We start from the raw sequence: 17247 nt of genomic DNA, 5'->3' as shown, positions 1-17247 counted from the left end.
CAAATGTCTACAGTGATGGTACCAATGTTCATCTTGTTGCCTAAAATAAAACTTTTGAAGATTTCCCCTCCCGTGTGATGTTCCTCTTAAACATTTTTGAAAGACTTTTCCCTCTTCTTCCCCTTAACCTGTTCTACTCTAACTGAGAAGCCAGTCACCTCTAAATACTAATGAAAACACAAAATTTAAAGATCAGTTAAGTAAGTTAACTATAAGATTTTTGTTTGGTTGGTTGTTTTTTGGCAGCCATTAAAGATTAGTAGATTAAGAATGTAAAATTGTTCAACACAGTATCTAATTAAAGAAGACAAAGAGTATAAATAGAAGATTTACACTATATATAAATCTCTCACAAAGATTTAAATTAATCTGTTACAAAATGATCTCATATTTTGCAATAATAATCATTCATCAAAATAAATAAATATATGCCACTTGTGATAATACCTATCCATTGAAAAGAATGTTTATAGCTCAGTTTAAACCTTTTATCAACACGGGGCCAGAGGTAAAAGCATATCCCATTAAAGATGGATCAAGAGATCATATACTTAGAAACAAGCATGTGCCTATATATACAAATACACAACAACTTTACATAAACAATATGTACAGTTAAAATGCACTATTCCTTTGGCATAGAAAGAAGAATCTAGTGAGTAAGAAAAAACTTGGAAATAGTCCCAACCAGCGACACTTGACAGATTATTCAACTGTCCTGTGCCTCTGTGTCCCTGACAGAAAATGAGGCAATGGGAGTGGCACAACTACTTTTTTGACTCAATGAAACATAACCATCATAAAACCAAGAGAAATATTTGATGTTCCTTATGAGATGATATTCTCTAAATTGATTTTTTAGGGAATAAAAATTAATACATGACCATCTACCTTAGAAATAAAAAAGCCTATATTTTAACATATTTTAGTCCTTCTAGAGTTCTTAGTACACTCAGGCACTCTACTATGTCATGAAGAAGCTGGTCTCTATCCTCAAAGAGATTCTACACACTAGGAAACTAGGAGGGTCTCAGAAGAGGAAGATAATACAGACAGTTTCTCACTAATCGCCCCAGAGTGGTACAACCCTGAGAGGTACAAGCTTCAGAGAAGGTTGAGAGCAGGGTGACTTTAATGGGTACCATGCACAAGATCAAACAAACAGAAGTGTGCTGCAAGAGTGTGGGTGATATGCAAAAGAAAAAAATATGATAGGGAGGTTTACCTGGCTGAGAATGAGAATAAGGCTTGCAGGCATAAGCATGTGTGGTTTTTGCTCAACCAGAGTTCCTGCACAGCTAAAAGTACTTCAAGTCTCTGTCCTGTGCTGGGAAAAGGTGTGAGGTCACTCTCACACCTCTGAGGTGTGGGGTGGCCCTATGGAGCAGTGAGTCTGTGGTCTTGTCTGGAAAATGGAGTTGGAATGCAACAGTGCTTCTTGGACTGCAGGCTGACCCAGTAGGGATTGTGAATTGATTTTTAAATAAAATACACAGATTAAAGTAGAGTAGGACTCACCAGGGTGCAATAAATGCACATAAGGTGGGTACAGGACATGAGGTTTCATTCCATGTGGTGTGTCGGTGCGTGATGGGAATGTGTCAAATCTATGTCTCACTGAGTCTTTTTATCCCCTTCAGCTCACTTCCAAGTGAGCACCCCACTTTGGTGGTGCTCAGAAGAAAGGTGCTCACTTGGGTCAGAGCAGAGAAAGCTTCTCCAAATGAGCCACTCTTGGCTGTGACTACCACTGCACAGAGCCATGTTTTCTCTTCCTCTGCCTCCAGCTCCCCTGCCTTCCCATATCACTCCTGCTTTTCGGCTTTGTCCCCCACTTTCTGAATTCCCCTCTACCCGGTACCCTTTCTTGGCTGCAGCCCTTTTAGAGCTCTTCGCATGCCTCCAAGCTTCTGATTTTTTCATATCTCACTCTCCATTCAAATACTTTTCTACTCAAACTCTCTTCCAAATTTTTTCTAACTTAAAAAATTTCAATGGTGCTATTTTCTTCAGTTTGATTTTCACTTCAACTTCCTCCCAGTCTCGCCCCTTTAAATGCTGCCAGGTTTCAATACCCCCAATCGCTTAAATGTCCAATTTCTTTCCTCCTTTGCCCCTACCGGTGATCTGGTTACTCCTTTTTGCTCCGACATTCCCCCGAACCTTCGCAAACACTGATATTTTCCCCTCTTTCCCCACAAATCTCCCTGTCAGGCTTCTGCCCCCAAACATCTTCTCACCCCTTCACACCACATCACCCAGATCCTTTAGATTCCTACGCACCCGATTTCTCTGTCCCCTCACACCCGCTTGTTTCCCTTGCTCCCACCATGGCAGTGCCCATCTGCTCCTCCCTGCTCACTCGGGTCTGCTGCTCGGGACGCCTTTGGCGACGGCGAGGGAGATTCTTGCTGAAGAGGGGCTCCGGGGGCAGCATGGCAATCCAGGGGACCTTCCTTCTCATTGTTGGCCTTTGCCCCAAGTGTCCCCAGGTGTTGACGGAGCGCCTGGGGTGTGTGAGCCCTGCCGCCAGGGCCCGGCTGGGGTTGCGCCAGGAGCTGTTCGTGGTCCTGAAACGATGCCGGCCGAGACGCCGGCTGCGACTGGGCCAATGAGCGCTGTCCGTAGTGCTGAAAAGTTCCTGGGCCCCGGCAGTGGCGGCAGCGGTGCCTAGGAGGCCGGCAGCCGGAAGACCACCAAGTAAGGAATCCTGGCAGAGGCTACGCTTGCAGTAGCTGCTGATGCTCCCACAAGCAGCGATTCTCCGCGCTCAGCTCCGTCCAGCCGCCGCTCCAGCTCATCGATGTTCTGGCGCTGGGTGTGCAGGTCCTTAGTGCGCGCGCCTCTCCCTACAGTACCCCTTGCGCGCGCCGCCCCTTCCGTTGCCATCAGGTGCCTTGTGCGCGTACCTTGCCGGCCAAACCGTTAACGTCTGGCGTCCTTTGTGCGCACGCCTCTCCTTCCGGTACCTATCAGGCGCCCCTTCTACCCCGCGCCCTCCCCCGCCGCCATTGCTCGCAGGTGCCTCGCGCGCATATTTTGCTCCCCCCTCCACTCCGAATTGCCAGCGGGTGCCTGGCGCGCATACCATGTCGCGGGAATCCCGTAACGTCGCCCTTCTGGTGCGGATTGGTTACTGGTGCCCATTTTTGCACGCGCCCCACTCGCTCAGGTTTGAATGATGCGTTTCCTGGCAGCAGGAGAATGCTCCCTTCGCCTTTGGCTGAGTTGGCAGCAGACAAGAGGACGCTCACAGCCCAGCTCTCGAGAGTTCAAGAATCTGAAAATACCCCACTGCTCCCAGGAGCGGTTACCTGGGCACTCTGTGCCCTTTATCCCTGTCCCGGACCCGTCCCGGGGCCGAGGACCCACAAGTAGGACTCGGTTGCCTTGAGCCTGCTTCCCACATCCCTCGCTTCACTTTGCTTGTGGGATCTCTCCGTTGCTCCTGCCCCTGGACGGAGTGGCAAGCCTTCCTACAAGTACCCAGGCACTTGGAATCAGCCTGGTGTAGAAACAACTTCAAGGATTTCTGTATCCTACAAGCCCTGTGCTCCCTCTGGCGATCCTGCTTTCAATTTGAGGCACAGGTACCACAGCAAGCCAGTGATGTGTGCTCGCTAAACCAGAATGTCCTGCAGCTCAACGATTGCACTGATCCTAAGGACTCTCAGAGAGGCCCTGGAGCAGGTAATCGCCTTTCTGTGGCCCGGAATACCCAACTCTACCCCACACTCCCATCCAGAGATCATGTTGAGGGCCCTCATGGAGAGTGGGGCAGGGATGCCTGAGCAGGACAAGGACTCCAGAGTCCAAGAGAAGCCTGATGATCAGAAAGAGGGCCCTGAGGGCACGAGGGATGCACGGTCTGCATTTAGACCCCTGCGGGACAGTGGAGGCCTCTCTCCCTTTGTACCCAGGCCCGGGCCCCTGCAGAGAGACCTCCATACCCAGAGGTCAGAAATCCCATCTGATAAGAAATCCCAGTCCTCCGGGATGAGTTGCTGCGCCAAACGCAATGCCATCTACAGCTCCTACAGCTCCACGGGAGGCTTCCCGTGGCTAAAGAGGAGGAAGGGGCCAGCCTCATCCCACTGCAGGCTGCCCCTCACTTCTTCAAAGACAGTGAGTGAGGTCGGCCCTCAGGCTGTCTCTCAGGGTCAGGCCCAGTATGAAAAGGCAGCAGGTTCAGCACCTGGGGAGAAACCAGCCCCCAGGAGTGGCTCCCCGACATCTTAGGCCTCTAGGCCTCGTAGACGAAAGTTCCCTCTGCTGCCACGCAGGCAAGGGGAGCCTCTGATGCTGCCACCTCCCTTACAGCTGGGGTTCCGGGTCACTGCTGAAGACCTGGACCTGGAGAAAAAGGCTGAAATCATGTGCCTTAATAGTGCACTGTGGGGTGAGGACAAGTCCATCTGGGAGTGCAGAGCCTCACTGCTTTCCCATGCTTTGTCCTCACTGGCAACAGGGACGTCTTCTCTGCCTGCTGTCCCTAAAGCATCCAGCACGGATGCACAGCAGGAGAGATGCAAGTCCCAAGACGGCCTGGACCCTGTGGCCCTCCAAGCATCTGCTGCAGGGTCCCCCTCTAGACCTTCTGTGTCTGGGAGAAAGTGCAGGTCAGCAGGCCCCCTGTTCTCCTCCTCAGACACCCTTCCTGCCACCTCTGCACACTCCTGGAATTCAGCCCAGGCCTCATCTTCGGCTCCAACACAGACAGCCCAGGGCACCACAGCACACTCAGCTGCAGGGGTTTCCTTACCCACCACTTCCACCTGGAGCCTGGCTGGGACCCTTTCTAACCCATCTTCTGCCTCTCACACCACCACTCTGGCCAGACAGAGTCAGTGGTCCCACCTCAGTACTGAAATTTCCCATGACTGCTGCAGCCACCACCCAGCCCAAACCTGTGGTCCTTCATGGACAGCAGCAGGGAGCCCGCGGCTTGAAGCGGCCTCATCCATCTTCCCATTCAGCTGCTTCAGCTGCAGCCCAGGCCTCATCTTTTGCTCTAGGACAGCCAGCCCAGGGCACCACAGCACACTCAGCTGCAGGGGTTTCCTTACCCACCACTTCCACCTCTAGTCCCCGCACCAGAGGAAAGTTGGCCCGCACCAGAGGAAAGTTGGCCCGCACCAGAGGAAAGTCGGCCCGGGCTGCAGGCTGGGCTGGGACCCTTTCTAACCCATCTTCTGCCTCTCTCCGTGATGCACATGCTGCCTCCTCAGGCTGTACACCTGCCAAAGTTAGGCGGCTCTGCTAAACAAGGTCCAGAAGAGTTTTCTCTAGGTTTCCTTTTAACATTTTTCTAGTTTTGTTTCTTGCGTTCAAGTCTCGGATCTTTCTGGAGGTGATGTTTGTATACGGTGAGAGAAAAACGGTCCAGTTTCATTCTGCATGTGGCTATCCAGCCCTCCCGGTACCATTCACTGAAGAGGGCGTCCTTTCCCCAGCGTGTGTTTCTGTCAGCTGTGTCAAAGATCAATTGGCTGTGAATATGTGGCTGTCTTTCTGGGCTCTGTCACGTGTCCCATTGATCTATGTGTCTATATTTTCCTGCTAGCACCATGCTGTGTTAGTTACCATGCACTTGTCAAAAATTTTGTTGTTCTAATTTGTAGTGAAATGGGATGCCTCTAGTTTTTTTTCTATTTGCTGAGGAAGGCTTTGGCTCTTTGAGCTCTTTTTTGGTTCCATATAAATTGCATGATTTTCCAATTCTGGGAGTGATGACACTGGTATTTTGGTAGGGGTTGTATTGAATCTCTAGGCTGCTTTGGGCAGTATGGTCATTTTAACGCTGTGAGTTTCTTCCATCCATGAGCATGGGATGATTGTTCATTTCTTTCTGTCTTATTAAAGTTTTTCATCAGTGTTTTGTAGTTTTTCCTGTAGAAATCTTCCAACTCCCTGTCAAATTTATTCTGTGGCATGTCATTTTTCATTTTATTGCTACTGTAAATGGGATTGCCTTCTTAATTTCCTTCCCAATTAGACCATTATTAGTGTATAGAAATGCGGCTGATTTTGGTACATTGATTCTGTATCCTGCAGTAACTGTATTTATTTATTGATCAACTCTAGGGGTTTTCTGGTGGACCCTTTACATGTTTCTAAATCCAAGATCATATCTTCATCAGATAAGGATAATTTGATATCCTCTTTTCCAATGTGGATGTCTTTTATTTTTTCCTCTTGCCTGATTGTGTGATGTTGAATAGCGGTGGTGAGAATGGGCATTTTTGTGTTGTTCCTGTTTACAGAGGAAATGCTTTCAATGTTTCCTCATTAGGTAGTAGGTTAGGTATGGCTTTGTCATAAACAGCTTTCATTATTTTCAGGTATGTTGGTTGTTTTTTTTCTTTTTTAGATGAAGTTTTGCTCTTTTCACCCAGGCTGCAGTGCAATGGCAGGATCTCAGCTCACTGCAACCTCCGTCTCCCATGTTCCAGCAATTCTCCTGCCTCAGAGTCCTGAGTAGCTGGGATTACAGGTGCCCGCCACCATGCCCAGCTAATTTTTGTACTTTTAGTAGAGATGGGGTTTCACCATGTTGGCCAGCCTGCTCTTGAATTCCTGATGTCAGGTGATCCACTCACCTCAGCCTCCCAAAGTTCTGGGATTACAGGCATGAGCCACGTGCCCGGCCATTTTCAGGTATGTTTCTTTTATGCCTAGCGTGTTTGTTCCTGTTTCAGGACATGGCTTCACTCTGTCTTTCATGTTGGAGTGCAGGGGCAACGTCAGAGCTGCAGCTTTGAACTCCTGAGCTCCACCCACCTCAGCCTCCCGAGTAGCTGGGACTCCAGGTGCATGTCACCAGAGCTGGGTAATTTTTATTTTTATTTTTTTGTAGAGATCTATGTTCCTCAGGTTGGTCTAGAACTGCTGATGTCAAGTGATCCTCCCAGCTCAGCTTCCCCAAATCACTGAGTTTACAGCATGAGGCAGCGCCTGGCCCAGAGTCACGTGTTAACATCACCTCCTCACTGCCGGGCTCCGATTTTGGCAATGACTGAAAACCCTAAGGGAGAGTTTCTGGTCAGGCCCTGCCCAGTCTCTGAACAGGGGGAAATGGAAAGACGGCATGTGGATGGTTCTTTTGGAGAACTGGCCAGACAAGTGCTGAGATGCCATTTCCTGGAATACGGGACCATGAGATGTCCAGTCCAGCTGCCTGGTCCAGGGCTCCTGGCACCATCTAGTTTGGGAGCTCATCCAGAAGCGAACTCGGTTGCCCAAAGCAGCTGATCTTCCTACCAATCTGGTCCCATTTGAGAGATGTAAGTGGGCCCTGTCCTCCAGGAAACCATTCCTGTGCATGCCTGTCTTTGTCCTCGCCTTGGCTGGACTCTCTTGGCCATGATGAATTTGGATTTGCAAGGAACTTGCAAGGAACTTGGATTTGCAAGGCTCTGCCTGTCAGCTGAGCATCACAGAGCAGCTCTCTTCTGTTCCAGTGAGGATGCCCAGGCTCCTACACCCCTGCCCAGATCTGATCATTCTCCCCTTCACCCCCAGGTGACCTCCAACCCTATCCTGCTCGCTGTCTTCTGGCAGCTGCTCTGAGAAAGGGCATTTTGGCCTCAAGGGCTGAGCATGTCACCCCCTGTTTTCTGTTGATCTTTCCAGTGCTGTTTGGGACAGACCATGTACTGCTTCTTTGGAAGGCAATCAGGGCTTTCTTTCAGGGGTGTGTATAAAAGTTCTTGACATTTGTGTATGAAGTCTGCCTTCACTACCTGGATAGGACTAGCACGCTTCTGCTGCACGACTCTGCAATCTTACTACATTTTAAAAATTTTTTAATTTTATTTATTTATTTATTTTTAGATGGAGTCTGGCTCTGTCGCCCAGGCTGAAGTGCAGTGGCGTGATCTTGGCTTACTGCAACCTCTGCCTTCTGGGTTCAAGTAATTCTCCTGTCTCAGCTTCCTGAACAACTGAGACTACAGGCACATGCCACAACACCCAGCTAGTATTTATATTTTTGGTAGAGACGGGGTTTCCCCATATTGGCCAGGCTGATCTCGAACTCCTGACTTCAGGTGAACTACCTACTGGAGCCTCCCAAAGTGATAGAATTACAGGCTTACATTTATTTATTTCTTATTTATTTGTGCTGGAGACCTGAGCAGTCATTCTGGCTAGAGTGCAGTGGCCCGAACTTGGCTCACTGCACCTCTGCCTCCCAGGCTCAAGCGATTCTCCTACCTCAGTGTCAACAGTACCTGGGTATAAAGGCAAGTGCCACCTCGTCCTGCTAATTTTTGCATTTTTAGTAAAGACTAAATTTCACCATTTTGGTCAGGCTGGTCTCAAACTCCTGACTTCATTATCCGCCTGCCTCGGCCTCCCGAATTGCTGGGATTACAGGCATGAGGCACCATGCTCCGCCACATTTATTTATTTATTTAGAGACAGGGTCTCACATTGTTGCCCAGGCTGAAGTGCAGTGGCTCCATCTCAGCTCACTGCAGTCTCTGCCTCTGGGTCCAAGCGATTCTCATGCCTTAGTCTCCAGAGTAACTAGGACTCTAGGTGTGCCCCACCAGGCAGGGATAATTTTTTCTATTTTTGTAGAGATGGGGTTTCACCAGGTTGGCCTCGCTGGTCTCCAACTCCTGACCTCAGGTGATCTGTTTACCTCATTGTATCAAAGTATTGGGATTATCGGGGTGAGTCATGGTGCCTGGCCTCTCACTACATTTAAATAATGAGGTCCACCTGTAATCCCACAATTTTGGGATGCCAAGGCAGGCGGATCATCTGAGGTGAGGAGTTCAACACCACCCTGACCAACATGGGGAAAGCCTGCCTCTACTAAGAATACAACAATTAGCCAGGCGTGGTGGTGTGAGCCTGTAGTCCCAGTTACTTAAAAGGCTGAGACAGGAGAATCACTTTAACCCAGGAGGCAGAGGTTGCACTGTGCCACTGCACTCCAGCCTGGGTGACAGAGCGAGACTCTGTCTCAGAATAATAATGATAATAATAAAATACACGATGCCAGGACATCTCGGCCAGAGCGTCTGCACGAGCAGTCATGGCCAGGCAGGGCTGCCAGTCAAGGTCCGGCCCCATCTCATCCAGCAGAAAGGAAGTGAGCTTGCAGGGAGGCAGGGGGACAAGATCCCAGGATCTCAGTCTCTGCTCATGGATCAGCTCTGAGACCGAAAGTGAGCTGGGGGTGCTTTGTGTACCTTAGTCTCCCCAGCTATCAAATAAAGGGATTAAATGAGGAAGTCTCTTTGAGTTGGAATGATCTCAGATTTGGGGCAGAAGTGAATGGTCCTGCTCCCTGGGCCATGACAGTGGCCTGGCCTTGGCTTGGACACAGCCACAAGGAAAGGCTGGACTCAGCAGTCACACCAAACCCCAGACCAAGCTGAAACATCCCAAGGCTGAGGGGCTCATGCCAGAGCAGAGGCTGCAGGTAAGAACTTGGGCCTGGGCTGTGTGTGGCGGGAGTCCTCCCTGTCCCAGGGCCCAGCACAGCAATGGAGTACCAGCCACATCATCCTGGCAGGATCTGTTCGGGACCCACCTGCAGTGGCAGAACAGCCTCTCCTAAGAGGCGATCGTCTCTCTCCAGGAAAACAACAGTGTTCCCCATCCCAACCAGACTGCCTGACTCAGTGGAGTTACTGCTGCTGCTTCAATGTCCTAATGCTGTCAGCTGGCACCTGCCTGTGCTCACCCACACCCTCCCCCCTTGCCAGGCCTGCCTTCTCTGTGGCCTGTGCGTGGCCATCTTTGCCTGACTGAGCATTGAGGTCTCCTGGGCACCCAGCCCATTCCTGCACCTGCTGCTTTCAGCCCCACCGGCTCAGGGCTTCTACCCAGTGGCTCTGATGATAAAATCAACATGGACGCAAGTCGTCTCAGAGAACTTTAATGAAAGTGTGGGCAGTTCTTTTCCTCATGATGGTGTGTAGGTGGATGAGCTCCATTGCAGCTGCTAAGACACCAGCCACTTACCGAGAGAGAAAGTCAGGCTGCTTCAAACCCAGAACCTGATGCAGAAAAGCATCATTTGTGGTCAGAAAGTCTAGCAGCCATGCCTTGTGGGAGATCACACTGGCATCCAGGCCTTTGCTTGCATTGCAGGGGAGGAGCCGATTCCCCATCCCGGAGAACTCTTCGTTTCCCAGCCCTGCGCCAGCTTTGCCACTGCACAGGCTTTTGAGGCAGGAGGCAGGTAAGAGACACAGCCTCAGATCAAAGCAACCATCACCCCTAGTTGGCCAAGCAGGAAAGGAGCCTTTTAGAACATGGAAAGTGTGGTCATCCCATCGATAGACAGCACACACTGTGCATAAATATAAGTTGCATGGGGATGGAAGTGGGGCAGGGAATGGAAATAGACACAGACATTGACAGATTGCTTTCCAGTTTCAAGGCGGCAGATGCACATCATGAGAACAGAGGAGACCGAGACAAAGGCTGGATTCGGCTTTTCTAAGCAAGGTGTGTTCCCTTGAAGAGGTGGAGGGTTGCAGAGACAGAGATGGAAGCCTGGACAGGGGAGCCCAGCGGGCCCAGAAAGGTACAGAGGGCAGAGGCTCCTGTTCTGTTCTCCCACCCATGAGGGTGACACTTCTTGCAAACAGTGGCTGTGCTCTCCCAGCAAGAAAAAAGCACAACTAAATCAACACTACATACAGACACAGACAGAAAACTTTCATGTGGCTTTGTTTTCTGCTCCCTGCCTCACCAGGTCCACAAGCAGAGAGGAGTGTGAGGCGCATGGCTCCAGTGTCAGACTCCCCAACATGCTGTGTGCTCAGCAGGATCTGCCCATGGACACCCAGGGAACACTCACCTTCCCCACCTTGGGAGAGGTCGCCGGACAGAGCTGCACTGGGTGTTGGTGTCATCCAGGACCCCACACACTTTCCTGAGTGTGATCCTGCTTCCCTCCTCTGGGCAGCTGCATCCTCTTCTCCTGCAGGATTTTCTGGAAACTCGGCTCTGGGTTTCATCTCCCTTCTCCCCTCTCCTTGCCCCAACCCCCTTTTTCTGAAAAAGCGAGGCAATTGTTTATGGGTTAATTTGTTAAAAATAAATGGCGGCCTCCACGCTTCTGTTTTCCTTCAGCCTGGTGGTCACGCAGGGTTACAAAGGTAGCCTGGGCTCCCACACAGGTGCTGGCAGAGGGTGCGGCGGGTGGTCCTGTGTCTCTGCCTCCTCAAGGAAGGAGGCTGTCCCCCTGCCCCTCATCCCTAGGCCTGGCTCCTTCCTGACCTTCTGAATATCCTGTAGTCCAGAGACTTCAGAACCCACTCCTGAGAAGAACGAAGCCAGGCACTTAGAGGAAGACAAAATGGTGCCATGCTAGGATCTTATTAGGTATCTGAATCTGTTAGGAAAAAAATTAGGAACTATGTATAAAACTTAAAATATTCAAGTGTTAAAAGGTTATTTGAATCAAAGTCTTAAAACCTGCCATCAGCAAGCTTCTACCACTAAGTGGGGACTTTTACAGAAGTTGAGCAAGTTCCCTGAGTTGAGAGAAAATGAAGCCACCTGTGCTGGGGACACATGGGGCAGGGAGAGTGTGGGCAGAGGGAAGCCGGAGAAGTCCCGGCCTGTGGAAGCCAAACCGGAGAGCATGCGCTGGGAGGGCGGTCAGGATCGGGGATGGGGTTGCTCTCCCTGGAGGAGGAAGCCTGAAGTGCACAGCCCGGGACTCCCTCCCCTGGAGTCCAGTCCCCCAACATTTCACAGGCCTCCTGGAGCTGCCTTCCAATAAGGACAAACACAGCAAGAAAAGATCCATTTCTGCACAAAAGTCTTCTGGAAAGAAGAAAAAAGAAAGCCGTGAATGGAGTCAACACGTTACCCAGTGCTGACTTACCCTCTCAAATCTTTTCTAAATGAAGTGTGGTTTTTGAGTCAGGGAATGGAAGAGGCCCCTCCCACACAGGGACAGGGCCATGACCCCAGAGGATGAAGCAGCAGCGTTTATTCAAGATACAACAGTGAGGGGATCCCGTCACATTCCCATCTCCAGGAGAAGTGATCCAGGAGAAATATAAGTTCCTAAAACCACTCCCTTCACTGTGTCCCCCAGGACCTGGCCCAGACTCTGAGATCACTGGCTTAGGGTGCCCTCAGGTGGCTGTGTGGAAAACCACAGTTTAGGGCCAGTCTGGGGCTCCCAGACCTGGCCAGGATGTCCCCAGGCCACCTGTCCTTCTGCTTGGTCTCACTGTCCCTTGGCAGACGTCCTGATGCTTGGGGCTGGTCTAAGGACACCTCAGGAAGGTTTGGTTCCCAGTTTACAGATGGTCCGATTATCCAGAGGTTTCAGGGACGTCTATCTGCCTTCTGGAGATGGACAGGGGCCTTAAGACTTCGGTTGAGAACAGGATGCTCTGTCTCTTACTGTCGGGGGCAGGGATGGCTTCCAGCTGCAGGAAGTACAGCAGCACCTGGACCCGCCGGAAAGAGTGGGAAAGAGGAGAGAGGCTCAGAGGGTGCTCACAGCTGGTGATCTTTAGCCCCCAAGTCCAGCTCAGGTGGTGGGTCCTCTGCTGCTGCCATGAAGCCTTTACAGTGAGTCGGGAGGTGGGGGTGCAGATACAGACAAGGCATGACTTGTGGGGGTTATTTTAGAGGTGCACAGGGCCTTGCTCTGTCACCCAGGTTGGAGTACAGTGGCTCCATCATGGATCACTGCAGCCTCTAACTGCTAGGCTCAAGCCATCCTCCCGTGTCAGCCTCCCCAGTAGCTAGGACTACAGGTGTGTGCCACAATGCCTGCCCTTTTCTTTTTTCTAGAGATGGGGTTTGCTGCATTGTCCAGACTGGTCTCAAACACCTGGGTTCAGTTATCCTGCTGCTGTCTCTCAAAGTGCTGGGATTACAGGCATGCGCCCCCACACCCAAATACTTGGGGTGGTTTAAAGCCCCCAGTAAGGTGCACCAGCAGGACCAAGAGGTGGCCTGGGCCTCCCCAACACTCATCCATGCAGACCTGGCAAGTTTCTCTCTCTGAATGTCAGGCGCCACCACAGACAATGCAAGTAGGAACCTGGGCAGGGCAAGACTGGGGGTGTGGCAGGCAGAGGCCGCCTCTGTCAGGTCAGGGTAGCATGCGCTGGCTGGAGCCTGTCTTGCCACACATAGGTCATGACCTCCAAGGACCAGCTGTCGGTCATGGTGATGGGCCGCTGGGATTGGCAGAAAGCTTGCTCTCCCTCTCTGAGGCTGGAGCAGTGTGGGACCAAAGACCATGGCGAGGTTGTGCAGGGACTTTTATTGACTGCCTTTTTCTTACCATCCTGTGCAGGACCGAAGCAGAGGGTGCTGTTTATATGCCACCACCAGGAAAGAGGCAGAGGGGCTGGGCCGTGCTGGAGTCCTCTGGGAGGGAGTGACCTCGACCCTGGCTGTGCTGCAAGCTGATTCCAGCCCTGGTACTTTTGGGTCTCAGAGGCCCAGGATGAGGGGTTAGCTCTGGGCTGGTGGGGAGGTCTCCTCCACGGTCGGGGAGTGAGGGGGTTGGGGGGTTCAAGTGCACTGTTGGCTATGGCCAAAGTTCTGAGCTCTTTGTGAAGCCACAGTGCAGAAGGGGAGAAGGGCAAAGAGGAGAGGCTGGGGTGGGGGTGGCAGTGGCGCTGGTCCCCAGAGGCAGTGAGGGACTGTAGATGGGTTGGGGGAAAAGGTCCTCGGTGCTGGGGGTCTGATGTGAGCAGAGGGGCACCCTGTGGGCTGGGTTTTTGTAGCCCTCCCTGGGCAGCCATGAGAGAGCTGGGCTACCTTTTCAGGTGGTCCAGAAGGAAAAGGAAGGTGAGCAGGTTGGCCTCCAGCTTGGACAAGAGCAGGTTAAGCATGGAGTTCTCCTTTGCAGCGGGGTCTGAGATTACTGCAGAAGGCAGTCGGTTACTCCTCATGGTCACAGCGAGCTGGAGATCTCTCTCGAGGTGGTGACATGGAGCACCCGGGACACGTGTTCCTGAACAGCCCAGGCTCGTCATCATCCTCACTCCCACAGTGCTGGCCCCCAATGAGGACCCCGTGAAGGGCACCAGTGTGGGGTATGAGCCACGTGAATCCCTTTTCTCTGCCTCACAGGGGTCAGCAGCACCTGCAGAACAGCAGCAGGAGGTGGCGTGAGAGCAGTGGCTTATGGGCAGAGCTGCCTGTGGGAAAATGCGGCTGCCACCCCCTCCCGAGGGCAGCCCAGAGTAGTGGAGGCTCAGCATAAAATGAAAAAGGGGAGTGAGGGACACAAGGAGGTGGGAGGTGGGTGGCCTTAGCCCCACAAACTAAGTAGAGACCCTCTCTTCACCGTAGACTCCGCAGGGGCACCCCAGGCTGGCAGACCCGGTCCTCTGCGCATGGGCCCAGGAGGCAGACCTGCCCTAAGGGTCATGCGGAGGATACGGGGCCACACATGCCGGTGCCCTGCTTAGACATCAGCCTCCAGGTTGATTCAGGGTCAGGCCAGGTTTGATCCTGTGCTTGACTGGGCCAGGACCCGTGACTAGAGCACCTGGGGACCCTCGTTCAGCCCTGGTCTGCAGGAAGGGGGACAGCAGACTTTAGGACCCCACAGCGCAGCAGTGCTGAGCATTTTACTCTCTTGGTCTCCTTGAGGAATAGGACAAGGAGTCCTCTGGGGACAGACGAGGACTTACACAATGGCCTCGGTTTTGGCCCCTGCTTTCTGAGCTTGATTAAAACGCTGACCATGGCAGAAAGGACACAGCTTGGGTTCCCACACCTCACTTTCCACAGCCCCTAATGGCAGCAGTGCAAATGGAGGAGATGCCTCCTATGACGCCAAGGCCTCCAGTGCTCACCGATGCCCTCATCGAAGTTGGGTAGAACTCGTCAGTAAAGAGGGGCTCAGGCAGTTCACCGAAGTAGAGCTTCAGCATGTCTGTGATGGCGTGTATGTCCATCTCACTCATCATCATCGACACGTCCCTGTTATCTGGAAAGAACATGGAAGTGCTGCAGCCTCCTTGAGGATCCCAAGTGGGTCTCCCGCCATCCCTGCCTTGGCTAAAGCACCGTCCCTGCCACGCTGGCCACTGTGGGGGTCCCTCCCTGGCTTTGAGCAGCTCATCTCCCTCCTTCCAAGAGCTGTGCGTGGTTCTGTGTCTGTAGAGATGATGGAGGGGTGTGTGCATCCCCATATTTCTCCCCTGCTTGGCCCAATGTGATATCCAGGAGGAGGCCAGTGCGGCAGGACTCAGAGCCTGCATGGGAATCGGGTGGCTCTGCCCTGTTCATAGCACCCACCCCTGTACCAGTCTTCTGACAGCAGGAAGGCTGTGGGAGAATGCGATGGGTTTCAGTGTTTGAACCAGTGTCTTCCTTCGGATCCAGTTGGTCACTGGAGCTGACCTCCCCACCACAGGCCAGGTCCATCCTGGGCCTCCAGAGGGAACTGAAACTACCACACGGCCCACCCAGGGGTGCTGGGCATTCTAGGGGTCCTGGTCTGGGTGGGTGGTGTGTACCCCAAAGAAAGGTCACAGGTACAAAGTCCTTTGAAGTTGCTGGACTAGGACACTCTGGGTTCTCAGTGCCCTCCCCTGGCATTTGGGGCAGGTCCAGGTCCTTAATACTCTGTGAAGGGCGGTGAGATGGAGTTGGAGGTGGTGCAGCCTTAGCCTGAGCTGGGTCCCATCAGTGCCATCTGCCCACCACATCCTCATACAGGGCAGTGACGGAACACACTGAGTCCCAGGCTTCCGCACCTCATGTCCACCCTCAAGGCAGGCAGGCCAAGGCCCCTGGGCAGCCCCTGGTCCACCTAGCAAGTGGCATGGGTGGGTAGGATGGTTTCACAGAAGCTCCTTCTACAACTCTTATCTTCTCTTTCTTAAAAATAATAAAACAGTAAATGAAGAAAAGACACAGTGAAGAATGTGACATGACCCGGCCATGGAGCACTGTGAGATCTCATTGTGGACATTGATGCCCTCACCTCCATCACAACACAATCCAGCTGATGACAAAGGCTGCCTTCAGTGCCTGGATGTCCGTGGCCACTCCAGACCCGCAGTAGATGCCCACCTCCTTCACGCCATGATGCTTGATCTACTCCACACATTGGTGCAAGATAAAGGGCACCTTGGCAGCTTGTTCAGTTAGTTCATATTTTTGTGTAGTTGCCTATTTATTATAAAGTGCCTGTGTCAACTTTGCAAAGCCTTCATGTTCATTTATAGTGAAAGTTTTAAAATTCATTTGTTTGTTAAAAATAGATTGAGTGGCATTTTTAAATGCCTGTTTTTAAGCCTAGTAAAAGTGTGTCTGAACTAACTTGGAAGTTTCTGTTACAGGCCATAAATATTAAATGACAGAAATGCCATTTTATGGTAGGTTAGTTTTATTTATTTATTTATTTTATTTTATTTTTGAGACGGAGTCTCACCCTGTCACCAAGCTGGAGTGCAATGGTGTGATCTTGGCTCACTGCAACCTCCATCTCCCGAGTTCAAGTGACTTCCCCTGCCTCAACCTCCCGAGTAGTTGGGACTACAGGCACATGCCACAAAGCCTGGTTAAGTTTTTGTATTTTAGTAGAGGTGGGGTTTCGCCGTGTTGGCCAGGATGATCTCAATTCCCTGACCTCGTGACCTGCCTCGGCCTCCCAAAGTGCTGGGATTATAGGCGTAAGCCACCGTGCCCAGCCTGGTAGGTAGTTTTAAAGGTTCCTGACCCCCTTAGTATATAACTGGAAACAATGTATTGGTGTCAGAAATGTGTAATATGGCATTTTTGATGGTTAGTTTCACGTTTAATTTGAGAATACCTAACCTTATAAAATCAAACTAGCAAATTACTTTGTAGACAAGACAGTTGAAACAGTTTTAATAAGAAATCTTACTGCAGTTTTATGTAGGAAGGAACTGGTGTATTTAAAGCTGCATGTAACATCTGAGTTTTAAGTTTAATATGCTAGCCGTCTCTATTAGTTTTCTAGGCGTGCCGTATCAAAGTACCACAGACTGGGGGGCAGAAACAACAGAAATGTGTTCTCACAGTTCTGGAGGCTGGAAGTTCAAGACCAAGGTGTCAGCAGGGTTGGTGCAGTGGCTCAGCTGAGAGCCACACAGGACAGGGAGCTTCCACTCCCGAGCCAAGGGAGGTGGTGAGTGAGAGTGCTACCCAACCTGGGAAACTATGCTTTTCTCATGGAACTGTGTAACCCACAGATCAGAAAATCCCACTAGTGAACCCATACCACTGGGGTCTAAAAATCCACAAAGTTGTGCAGAT

At 51.4% G+C, this 17247-nt stretch overlaps 1 protein-coding gene and 1 pseudogene across 2 annotated transcripts in view; one reads left to right on the top strand and one right to left on the bottom strand.

The window, feature by feature from the left end:
* Window positions 1–2856, bottom strand: part of LOC100397417 (WAS protein family homolog 2) — a 36990-nt gene extending 34134 nt beyond the window's left edge. Inside the window, exon 1 of the mRNA XM_035255443.3 lies at window positions 2363–2856. The gene's annotated coding sequence lies outside the window, so the exon portion shown is untranslated. The remainder of the gene's footprint in view (window positions 1–2362) is intronic.
* A 96-nt stretch (window positions 2857–2952) lies between these two features.
* On the top strand, window positions 2953–16308 carry LOC118144093 (uncharacterized; annotated as a pseudogene). The gene is made up of 5 exons (XR_013522520.1): window positions 2953–10201; window positions 10396–10549; window positions 10721–13424; window positions 13859–14991; window positions 15863–16308. The product of XR_013522520.1 is annotated as an uncharacterized LOC118144093 (transcript).
* The last annotated feature ends 939 nt before the right edge of the window (window positions 16309–17247 follow it).

Source organism: Callithrix jacchus, chromosome 9 (genome assembly GCF_049354715.1).
Source record: "Callithrix jacchus isolate 240 chromosome 9, calJac240_pri, whole genome shotgun sequence".
Classification (NCBI taxonomy): Eukaryota; Metazoa; Chordata; class Mammalia; order Primates; family Cebidae; genus Callithrix; species Callithrix jacchus.
The sequence above is the reverse complement of the archived record's forward strand: the minus strand, read 5'-3'. Positions and strand labels throughout refer to the sequence as shown.